Source organism: Gastrolobium bilobum, unplaced genomic scaffold, assembly GCF_033153095.1.
Source record: "Gastrolobium bilobum isolate Gb01-03AN ecotype WA unplaced genomic scaffold, APGP_CSIRO_Gbil_v1 utg24763, whole genome shotgun sequence".
Taxonomy (NCBI): domain Eukaryota; kingdom Viridiplantae; phylum Streptophyta; class Magnoliopsida; order Fabales; family Fabaceae; genus Gastrolobium; species Gastrolobium bilobum.
Window position 1 is genome coordinate 395,182 of NW_026898295.1, and position 13,496 is coordinate 408,677.

Consider the following 13,496-nt stretch of genomic DNA (forward strand, 5'->3'; position numbering starts at 1 on the left):
ATTGATGCAGCTGTAATAGACAATTTGGGCTTGGTGGTGCGTTGAACTATGCTCTTAATACTGTGGATTTCCAATTAGAAGAAGCCACGTGTCCTAAACCTCAATTGAAACTTCGGAGAAAAGTAAGCTACTACTCAGCGAGCTAGTAAATTTTATAATTTTTTTATCAAAATTAAATCAATGATTTTCACTTAAGTTACTTTGTAACTTTTAAATTAATTTTGATAAAACGATAAAAAAATTTATAGTAAAAAATAGTAAGAAAAAAAATAATAAATATAATCTCCTCTAATAATAATATAGATTAAATATAATTATTTTTAACGTCCATAATATGTATAAATTTATTTCAACATAGGATACCAAAAAAAAATTATTTCAACATTGTTGAGTTAAATCATCCTTTATAATTTTGTTTGGAGTTGTAGGATTATATTATTATCTTTAAAAAATCAAGCACATTAAGAAAGGAAATCACTTAAAAAAAGTTTAATTTTAAAATTCTATAATCAGTCATGAAAACTTTACCAGCTAAATTAATTGATATCTTTCACTTATTACTTATTTTTATATAAGTTAGTCGATGAATATTTTGATTCCATTATAACTTATTATTTATTTAGGTGCATCACTACAAAATTAAAGTATTTTACGGGGGTTATATTTGCAAATAGCGGAGGTCTTTGACCCCACAAAATTATTTGTGGGATTTTCCCAAAACGTCAGTATTGCATGCGCCTCAACATATTTTGTGGAGGATTTTGTGTGCAACGACACTATTTGTTTAAATATTTTTTGAAGGTTCAAACCCCCCAACAAAGTTGCAATTTCTGGCATTCTTCAACCTCCACAATATGTTTGATTTTCTGTAGGCTAAATATCTTTATAAAATTATACAATTTCTAGCATTCTTTAACCTCCGTAATATGTTTAACTTTTGTAAGTTAAAAACCTCCGCAAAATGTTTTACTTCATGGAGGGTGTAAACTGCCACAATTTATTTAGTATTTTTGCCATCCCTAAACCTCCACTATTTATCCCTAAACCTCCACCATCGACTTGACCCCTTTGCACAACCACTATCGTGATTCATCTATTCACCTGTTACGAAATTGGCTAAACAAAATGAATAAATGAAAGCAATCAAATAAATCGGGTCTATAACCTCATAAATAGGCAACGAAAAAGTCCTAAAATACATAATGATATGATCTTGTATAAATCTGTTTTCAATCAATCAGTGAAAATAAATAAAGATATGATCATAGGAACTATGGGTTGTGTTGTTTTTTTTTCCAGCTCATATATATGCAATTTGAAGTTGATTGTCTTAATTGCTGTCTCATCCAAATTCAAAGTATAAGATAGATAATTAACAAGAATAAATAAATAATCAAGTCCTACAATTATTGAGATGATTGCACCATCCACTAGCTCAATAATATAACACGCCAAGGTGCACGAATTTCTCTTTTGCATTCAAATATAAAGTTGATTCTACGAGTATATTGTTATTGAAGACAATGGGTGATATTATATCACTAAGAGATTTGAACCCATGTATAAGGAAGAGGAGGTAGATGATCAGAATTATCACTGTGCAATTATAAAAAATATAAGAACAGACTTACTTGTAGTCAGTATAAAAAATCAGAAGAGATTAATGTATGCAGTAGAGGAATTAAATCCGAGCCCACAGAATGTGTCTCCTTAAGACAATTTGCCCCCTCACTGATGCCTAAGGTTGATGGACACTTGTCTCCCAGGATAGAACAGATTACGTCTGAAGAATGGTGGCACTACCAATCAACAGCCCAAACGAACACAACAATTGCCAGAGGAAATCACACCGGAGGATGAACAACAGTATGCAAAACCGGAAGGAGAAAAATTCCGGCAGAGTTTAAGTGCGGAAAACTGGATCCATTTTCTGAAGGTGTCAGTGTCTATTTATAGACAACGTAAAGTCACGTTCCAAAAGGCACCTATTCGACGACGAAACAACACATCCGTTGGACACGAAAAGACACATTCGTTCGACACGAAAAGACACATTCGTTCAACACGAAAAGACACCCATTCAAGGATGAAACAACATGTCCGTTAGGGTGAAACAACACGTCTGTTAGGATGAAACAACATGTCCGTTAGGGTGAAACAATACGTCCGTTAAGATGAAACAACACATCCTTTAGGATGAAAAGATACATCTGTTTGTCGACGAAAAGGCACACCTTTTCACTACCAAACTTCTTATTCATAACCAATAGATTGTCTACACAATTTATATATATATATACATAAATTCCAACAATCCCCCACATGGATAATAAGTCAAATCATCGTGACAAAAAATGCACAAGAGTATAAATGCAAAGTGTAATTTTCTCAGCGAGAAACAACTGCATCGAGATAGGTGGAGTTACCTTTGAACCTTCTCTAGTGAAAACCTATCGGATATACTCGGTCAATCGGTGGTCTAGGTCGACTTGAACCGTCAACCTTTAGTGTATACCTAGACAATAGGAGTCACATAATTGCTTCTCTAGCATTGTTGGTCCTTTGTTGTGCCCATTTTGGCCGTGGGTCACCTGCCTGGTTCTGCGAGTGTTTTAGAGAATCGACCTTTGAAAAATTCTCATAGAAGCGGCCCTCACTTCACACTCACATAGGTGATTTCTTGTGATGTAACTCACTTATACATCATCTGAACACAACAAATTAAGAAATCATTAAAAGCCTAAGTGCTTACCCTCATAAATACACTGCCTTGTCTTAGGAATGAGTATGAGTTTAAAAACTCCACAGTGTTTGAACAGTCGACCATCACTTAGTTGTCTCTTTGAACCTAGTTCATGGGATCTCCACTCTTCTAGATAGAGTTACCGCAATGCTAAACAATTGATAGGCCTTAAACCCATTCCTTTCGACAAATTTTCGACCAACTCTCTAGGAATCCCTTTGGTTAACGGATCCGCTATGTTCTCCTTAGACTTAACATAGTCAATTGAAATGATTCCATTCGAGAGTAGTTGTCTTATGGTATCATGTCTACGACGTATGTGTCTAGACTTACCGTTATACATGACGTTCTTGGCCCTTCCAATAGCTGTTTGGCTATCACAATGTATGCATACAGATGGTACCAGTCTTGGCCAATTAGGAACATCCTCAATAAAATTACGAAGCCATTCGGCTTCTTCACCGGCCTTATCTAAAGCAATAAATTCTGCTTCCATGGTTGACCTTGCAATGCAGGTTTGCTTGGACGATTTCCAAGACACAGCACCTCCACCAAGGGTGAACACATATCCACTTGTGGATCTAGTGTCGTTAGAGCCGGTGATCCAATTTGCATCACAATACCCTTCTATAACCGCGGGGTATTTCTCGTAATGCAAAGCATAATTCTGAGTATACTTCAAGTATCTCAAAACTCTTACCATAGCTTTCCAATGATTCTCATTTGGATTAGTGGTAAAGCGACTTAACAGACTTACTGCATAAGCAATATCAGGTCTGGTGCAGTTCGTAACATACATAAGGCTTCCCAACACTTGAGCATATAGCTTTTGTGTTGTAGCTTTACCAGTGTTCTTTAATAAACTCAGATTAGAATCTACAGGGTTCCTCACAAGAGTTATTTTCAAACTCTTGAATTTCTCAAGAACCTTAGCTACATAGTGAGCCTGTGATAAGGCCAACCCTGTAGATGTTCTATGGATTTTAATACCTAGGATAACGTCTGCTATCCCCATATCTTTCATATCAAACTTACTTTTAAGTAATTGTTTAGTAGCATTAATCATTTGATTATTACTACCCATGATTAACATGTCGTCTATATAAAGATAGACAATGGCAAAACCTTTTTCAGTATTTCGAACATAGACACATTTGTCACATTCATTAATTCGAAATCCTTTTGACAACATAACTTTGTCAAATTTCTCATGTCATTGTTTTGGAGCTTGCTTTAACCCGTAAAGGGATCTTATTAAGCAACAAACTTTCCGTTCTAGTCCTGGAACAACAAAACCTTCAGGTTGTTCTAAATATATCTCTTCTTCCAGGTCGCCGTTCAAAAAGGCGGTTATAACATCCATTTGATGTATTTCTAATCCATTCAATATAGCTACCGCGATCAACATCCTAATGGATGTGATCCTTGTAACAGGTGAATAAGTATCGAAATAATCGAGACCTTCACGTTGCCTGTAGCCTTTTACCACAAGCCTAGCTTTATATTTATCAATAATACCATTCTCTTTCATTTTTCTTTTGAACACCCACTTACTTCCTAAAGGCTTATTGCCAAGAGGAAGATTTACCAATTCTCAAGTGTGGTTGGACAAGATAGACTCTATCTCACTATTGATAGCCTCTTCCCAGAATGGTCCTTTCGGGGACGTTATAGCTTCCTTATACGTCCGAGGCTCATTTTCTAATAAATATGTCATAAAATCAGGTCCAAAGGATGTGGCGGTCCTTTGCCTCTTGCTACGTCTAGGTTCATCTTCTACATCCTCTACATGATCAATATTAGTTGTCTTAAGATTGTTATTGAAGACAGTGGGTGATATTATATCACTAAGAGATTTGAACCCATGTATAAGGCAGAGGAGGTAGATGATCAGAATTATCACTGTGCAATTATAAAAAATATAAGAACAGACTTACTTGTAGTCAGTATAAAAAATCAGAAGAGATTAATGTATGCAGTAGAGGAATTAAATCCGAGCCCACATAATGTGTCTCCTTAAGACAATTTGCCCCCTCACTGATGCCTAAGGTTGATGGACACTTGTCTCCCAGGATAGAACGGATTACGTCTGAAGAATGGTGGCACTACCAATCAACAGCCCAAACGAACACAACAATTGCCAGAGGAAATCACACCGGAGGATGAACAACAGTATGCAAAACCGGAAGGAGAAAAATTCCGGCAGAGTTTAAGTGCAGAAAACTGGATCCATTTTCTGAAGGTGTCAGTGTCTATTTATAGACAACGTAAAGTCACGTTCCAAAAGGCACCTATTCGACGACGAAACAACACATCCGTTGGACACGAAAAGACACATTCGTTCGACACGAAAAGACACATTCGTTCAACACGAAAAGACACCCATTCAAGGATGAAACAACATGTCCGTTAGGGTGAAACAACACGTCTGTTAGGATGAAACAACATGTCCGTTAGGGTGAAACAACACGTCCGTTAAGATGAAACAACACATCCTTTAGGATGAAAAGATACATCTGTTTGTCGACGAAAAGGCACACCTTTTCACTACCAAACTTCTTATTCATAACCAATAGATTGTCTACATAATTTATATATATATATATATATATATATATATATATATATATATAAATTCCAACATATACCTCTATAAATGGTACACATTTAAAAAAGATATAAAGTTAATAATAAACAAGAAAGAGTATGAAATTTACAATTATCCAAAACAAGAAACATAAAATAAACCATCTTAAAGCTACAAAAGCCATGAGTCTTTAATGATGCATCAATATTATCACAGGAAAGGCAACAATAGATGAAGCCATGGAGAAGAAAACTGTAAGTGTTGCCAAGTATTGAAATCACAGGGTTCAGAAAGGTTACTGAATCTATATTATCATCCAATTAATTGAAGATGATAATATATGACAAAGAAACACCTTAAAACAACTACATTCATAAACCCAAATGGAAACAAGGGAATGTCTAACCTTAAAACAACTACATTCATAAACCCAAATGTAAATTTCATACATCTTGATGGCTGGTGCATTTGATGCTCTCACAAAGAGATCAACGAAGAAAACCTTGTCACTACCAAAATTCACATCCTTATAGCAAGGCATTCACACAAGCACAAAATCATTAAGCTACTAGTAACTCATCAGGGAGTCCCACCACAAATTAACACTTAAATTTGCTTGAATTGAAGCAACAAATTAAACTCCTCTCTTCAAATCAATTTTACAAGTAATGGAAGCCATAAAGCAGTAATAGTGTTGAACAACAAAATAGAAATAACAAGAGAAAGTTTTCATCTAGAAACACCAAGCTCGAAAACCACGCACCACGTTATAGAATCGGATCCACATATATAATCTTCAATCACCTAATTAAATCAAACCAAAACTGACAAAGATGAAAAGATAAAAAAATCCATATATGAAAAGATAAAAAAATAGATACCTGATTTAAAGATTCAGATTAAATGGCACAATCGACACCTTCAACTCCAATGAGAACGTATTTGAAAAAATCTAGAAAAAAACAAAATATAAATATAAATTACAAAGAAAGAAAAAAAAATCCTAAAACGCAAATTTTAAAGAAAAGAGCCAATAAACTCAACATAATTCTTGAAATGAGAGTACGAAGAAGAAGACAACTTTGTTATTAGTTCCCTCGAAAAAAATGATAAAGAAAATGCCTTAGGGCAGATCTGGTGATGCATCTTAGGAGATACGCTTCGAAGATAGAGTTGATAAAGCTCACCACAAATGTCTCACCATGATTCTAACGATGGAAGAAATACACTTATGAGACAGAAGAAGAAGAAGGCGTTAGAAAGGTGCGGCTTAACAAAGTTAGTGTGTTAGGGTTTGAGGAAAACAAAAATATTTTTTAACATATACATATATAAAGTTGTAGCAGTCATCAAATAACAACAATAAAAAATTCAAAATTTTAAACAAATTATATAAATTCTGCCGGTCAAAACCTGTCACTTTATATAAATTAAAAAAAAAAATTTGCAAAACAGCGTTCAGTAAAAAAGACCACGCGGATGGTTCTATGACATGGATCAATGTATGAATTTTATGCTTTGTATTATTGTATATCATACACCATAGTTTTATTCAGAAATTATCATATGTTCTTGCAATTAACATCACATAATATCATATTTAATAATTTCATTTATATATCTTACATTTAAATGTTAACACCATAATTTTGTTGTAATGCACTAGAACTTATTATATTTCTTGCTTGATATAGTAAAATGCATGTATAGACACATTATTTTTATAAATTAGTTGGCAAAATATCCTACCTATAGCATATCTATTATTTAAACCTTTTTAGCCTAAGGATTGAGATAGTAAAGCATGCTCCATTAAAAAGTCTAAGGGCACCTCAGTTGGGAACTATTTGCTTTGGTGAGAGGTTTAAATCTTGGCCAAAATAAATTTTTGAAATTCTTTTGGGGGTAAAGGAAAATCGCCTCCCTCTCAAGTGGAATTAGAGTCGTACTCCGAGAATAATATGGCTAAAAGAGATTGTGTAGGAATACCTTCAGGTTATCTGAAAAAAAAAGTCTAAGACATGTATCTTATTGAACATTACTGAATTGAATGATGGAAAAAGTAGGCCAAAAATTGAAGGAAAAAAAAGTGAATAAAAAGAATAAAGTTAAAAAGAAGGAGAGGGAGATGAGGATAAAAAGAGAAAAAGAAATTGAATAAAATAGATAAAACATTAAAAAAATGACAAGTGTTAGATAATCTGAGTTATAATGCCTTGTGCATTATGTTTTTCAATCAGATGTTTTAACCACTCTCCTACATATATTCTTTCCCAATAGTTAGGCCATATTACAATCATTTGAAAGATTTTTTGGTTAGTGTATGCGTATTATTATTGTAAAGAATGAGAATCTGATCAAACTTATGATAACATTGTTTCAGTGATGGAATTAAGCGAAAAACATACCTTTAAAACACTTGAGAGTTGAATGCATTGAATATCATAGTGAGAGATCAATTGTTTCCAATTCTACTCTCTCTTGATAATGCTACATCATATTATTATGGAGTTTGGTAAAATGTCGATTCATGCTTAGTGTATTATTCATTCTCAAATTATATTTTTTATATCTAATATGTTTAATTATAGTGTCTAGTTAAGAGATATTGACCTTTTAAATCTCTTAATTTTGTTCTCACTAAAATTTACTTTGTCATTTCCTATATTATAATTTTAATTCCTTTGCCGAAAACAATAAAGTACTAAATTTTGAAGTGGTTGATAAACCTTGGTTTCACCATGTCTTGAATGAAAAAGAGAGTCTTAAAACTCCTAAATTAAAGAGAAAATTCATGATTTAGTGGTATTTTCTATGAATTATCATTTGTAAAATGAATTATGATAATCTTAGTTATTTTTGTATATTTTTATGTGATGGGATTGGGTTTTGGAAAAAAATAGCTTTCTCATGGAAGTTATGTTTTCAATTATAAGAATATCTTCTTAATTTTATCTTTTGGGCAAATCATCATATCAAAGACGATGAAGTTGGATCTTAAATCCTTTTATAAAAGTTGTATATCTTTCTATTATCTTTCCAATGATACCAAGATCTTATCAATCAAATGAATATAGTTTAAGTTATGCTCGAAATACAAAAACAGTGCCATTAACCCACCTCCCACTTAGTGGCGCGAGTGGGTGAATGTAATAATTTTTGCATCCCCAGGAGGCCATAACCACTAGCCCACATTGAGGTCAACCTTCTCCCTAGGAAGTTTTTTATAATCTTTCTTTACTTGTACTTTTTTTATCGCTTTCTAGTTTTCTTGTATTATGATTAGATGGAACCTAATTGAATTTTGATGTAACTTTATTTATCTTTTCAATACAATATTTCCATTTAATATTAAGTTAATTATTCTATACATAATATTTTCATGAGTTTCCTTCTTGTGAATTGATCTTGGATTTACGTATGACAATAGGAATATTTGTATATGAACTGGATTTGATAATTTTACCATATCTTTATATGATTCTAGGAATATATATATATATATATATATATATATATGAAGATATGCAATATTGATAATTCTCTGACTATAATGCTTAAGCCCTTTTAAGATATCTTAAAGCATTATGGGCTAGTTTGATAGATAGGATAAAGAGGGCAGGATATGATTGGCTATCATATCATGTTCTTTTCTATTGTTTAATGAATCAATAACATATGGTAAACTTATCGTGTTGGTTCATTTTATGTTATCCGCAATAGGATAAGCTATCTTAAAGGGGGATTAAAGTTAGGAATAGATATGATAAGACAATAAATGTCACATCTATCGTATTCCAGATATAGCCTAATGTTCTTCTCCTACGAACATTGCTAGACACGTGAGGGTCAACCCTTGCCATAGACTAGCAGTCATTATCGTCACTGATGGCCATCAACCACCTCTACTATTTGTTATTGCCATCATTACCTATCTGCCAACCACCACCATTGCCACTAGCCATCACTATGATCTACTAGCCACCAACATTGTCACTGACTACAATTACCCTGACCATCAAGCACAACAACCCTCATTACCAATCAGCCCCCACAATTGCCATCAGTCATCGTCAGTGCCGCCACTACCCACCAACCACAGCCATCATTGTTGCCATCGATCGCCATTGGCCGCCACCACCACCATCAACCATCCACACCCCTAACCATCAGGCACCAACCATTATTGCCACCATTATCCACCGCCATCAGTTAGTCACTGCAATTACCACATGTTAGCACCGCCACTGGCATCGTCACCACTTTCAGCAACCACCATCACCTGCCACCATCACACCAACCACCACCACCTTGGGCTACCACCACCAGTCAGCCACCCTAATTATCATCGGTTATTACTAGCGCTATCACAACCACCCATTACCACCAATTCAATCGGTCACCCACCACACCAAATTTCACAACCACCAACCATTGTCAGCCACTGACAATCAATATTGACAATTAATTTAAAACTTAATCTTGAAAATTTTATTTGGTGTGGATATAATTTTTTTATTTTCAAAAAAATTATAAGTTATTTATGTATTTTAATATATTTTATTTAAAATTGAGACTTTTAAACTTTTTTGACAATTTAAAATAAGAAATAATGTGTAAATAAGTAAAAAAAGAAGAGGTTAAAGAATTATTTTTTAAAAATCTCATGAAAATCTATTAAAAATGGTATTTTTGTCTATCTATATCATATCATGACACTATATGGTTCATCTCAAACACTGAATATGATAACATTATTCTATCAGACAACTTATCAAGTGCACATCAAACACATGATAGAGTATAAGCTTATTAGGCCCATATCCTGTCATACTCTTATCTTATCATATCCACCAAAGGAGCCCTAAGTTTCTTGGAAGGGAGTAGATGGTTAGAATAGTAAGAAATTGAATTTTAACTAATTGTATTGAATTGATTGGCGACATTGATGGCGAATTTGATTCTGAATTTAAATTAAGTTTCCCATATGAAAATAAAGGAGAAGTCAAAAACCTAATCGCTCATTCTTGATAACTCTTGATTTATTTTTGTGTTCTTGATTTTGTTCTTATTGTCTTGCTTTTTATTTTAATTATTTTTAGTTGTTATTTGTATATCTAATCTTATTATTTAGATTCACCCAACAAAAGAGAAATAACAAATTAGTGATTAAAATACTAATCCTCATGAGAATGATACTATTTCTTATCACTTTATTACTTTTACGACTGATATTCATGTCGAGTTTGCAGCAATACTACATTGGCAACACATTGCATGTCGTCTATTAAGAGATATAATAAAATTATTCACATGTCTTCTTTTGGGATAATTAGATTCTATGACAATGTGGTCTAAAGTTTGGTTCTTAGCGCTCCTTAATTTTTCAAATAAAAAAGTTGCCTTTAAGCACTGGCGGGCTCACTCTATTGCTTGTGTCTGCACATGCAGACACAAAAGTTTGAGTTTTTATTTTTTTTCAAAGGGGTGGGTGATTTAGATCAAGTAAAAAGAAATTTTTTTTAGAAAGATTGAAAAGAAAAAAAGTAAACATAAGTCCAACCATGGTAGTTAAAATCAGGATCTTATCTAAAATTTGAAGGAGGATAAAAAATTGTAAGTTCGTAGTAATTCGACAAGTCTCGATGAAAGGTAACTTTCTATATTTAATTTTTTTTTTTGGTGAACTATGTTTATTTTATTTGTTATTGTAACAGCTTAGTTGACTCTTGATTATTAATTTTTTTATGTTAAGTTAAAGTTTTCTTTTCTTATTTATATATTTTTTAATACATTTAAAATTTTCTTTTAAAAAAAATCTTCGGAACCCCCGCCTTAAATGTGCACACATAATTTTTTTTTTCTAGGTCCACCACTGCCTTTAAGCACAAGGTAACTAAAAAATAGGCCTATATAATATTCATGCTTCAAACCCATAAAAAAAAGGTTAGAGTGCATGTTAAGATATATAGATAAAACAATTCACATGTCTCCTTCAACAACTTAGGTGTTTTAGATAATTGGTTAGGTGAGATGGAATCAAAGCCTATGACCAAATGATGTAGAGTTCGGTTTTTGTAGTGCCCGCTTACCCAATACAATTGAAATTAAGCACAAGGTAACCAAAATAAAAAAGCCAGTGATCACGATTCTTTACCCTGTAATCCATGCAAGTTGCACATTGAGTAATGGAGAATGGAACCACAACTGCATTTAAAAAACATAAGTTTTCATTAAGTTTGTGTGTCATATATATATATATATATATATATATATATATATATATATATATATATATATATATATATATAATAGGGCATGATCTTATTGCACTGATGTAAGAAAATTAAATCCTACACTTATTCTTAATCGTTGACTTTTGATATCTAACGATTATAATTAATTGGAAGTTAAAAATTAATTAATGAGCATAATCTAATTATTTACAGTTATTTGATGGACGAAAATCAACCGTTAAAATTGAGTGTCATATTTATTAGTCTTACACCAGTGTAAATTGATCTTATCCATAATATACATATATATATATATATATATATATATATATATATATATATATATATATATATAGGGGTAGGATCATTTGACACCGGTGTCAAATTTTAAAATTTGACACCAAATCCTACCTGTTGATTTTCGCAATCAACGTAATCATTTATTGGGAATTAAACTTATTAATTAATACTAATTCTCAATAAATGGTAATCGTTGATTGGCGAAAATCAACTGATAGGTTTTGGTGTCAATTTTTAAAATTTGACACCGGTGTCAAAATATCTCATCTTATATATATATATATATATTAATTTTTTAAACTTAAGGAGGAAAAATAAAAATTCTTAGTGTCCTACACTCGAGGTAGGTTATATTTACGATAATTTATTTCTAACAATCACTTTGTTACCATCATATCAAAATTAAATTAATGACTCTCATTTTATATCATTCTATAATTATTAATTTAATTTTGATCCAACAATAAAAAAAGGAAAAATTTCATAAATCTCATGTGGTCTACTCTTTTATCACTTACATCCCTATGCTTTTTTTTATTAATTACCCCATATGGTTTTATTCCATCCAAGTTCTCCTTTAACACCGTTAGTAATTGAATAAACTTGCCCTTTTTGCCCCTATTTTACTTGTTAATTAATTTGATATAATTTTTTTGAAAACCAACAATAAATAAGCGAAGTTTAAGTTCATTATAAAGACATAAAGAACAAAATGGATAGAATATCCCTAAAAAAAATCTTAAAAAAGGTTAACATTCGAAAATTTGAATGTAATCACTTTTACACAAAGGGATCTTATGCCGAAAACGCATAGAAAAGATGACTACACAGAAAGTTAAAATTTTCATAAAAGAGTAACCCTTCGTTTCTTGATTTTTAATTATCAAAATAATAAAATTCAAGTTCAACAATAAGGGTCATAAGCACTATTTTATAGACTAATTCCAAATTGATTCAAAATTTAAAATATAAAATCCTAAAAATAAGGAAAATTCTTAAAATAATATAATGATAATTAACTTCTAAAAATAAATAAATAATTACAGTTAAGTCATTCAAAACACGTCCCGAATCTTACATCTCAAATCATGCAAATGTATTTTTTTCATTTTCTTGTCAAACAAATCACAATTATATTTGTTGCTTCATTTGGATTTGTTTGTAATTTGTTATATTTTAAATTACTGCTTCTTTTAACAATTGTGTCATACTTTATTCTACCACAATTCTTGTTGACTTTGAGCTTCTTGAATCACTAATTGAGCCATGTGCAATAAGCCAACTGTGAGTGCATCATTATCCCTTGCTAGGAAAAGATTCGTTCTTGAATCTTCTTCATCTTCGCTTGTATCAATCTCTTTAGGTAGAAACTCAATTGATAATTATTTCTCTATTAGATCTTCATCATCAGATTCTTCATCAGATTTATCATAGAGTGAATTATCTTCATAAATGGGGCTTAGCCCCTCTTTATTTACAAAAAAAAAAAAAAATTATCTTCATAAATTAAATTTGTATCATAGGATGGATAATCATCATAAATGAGATAATAATTATAAATGAGATAATTATCACAAATTGTGTTATGATCATAGACATCAAAGTCAGGAATGTTGATCTGCATCTCGAT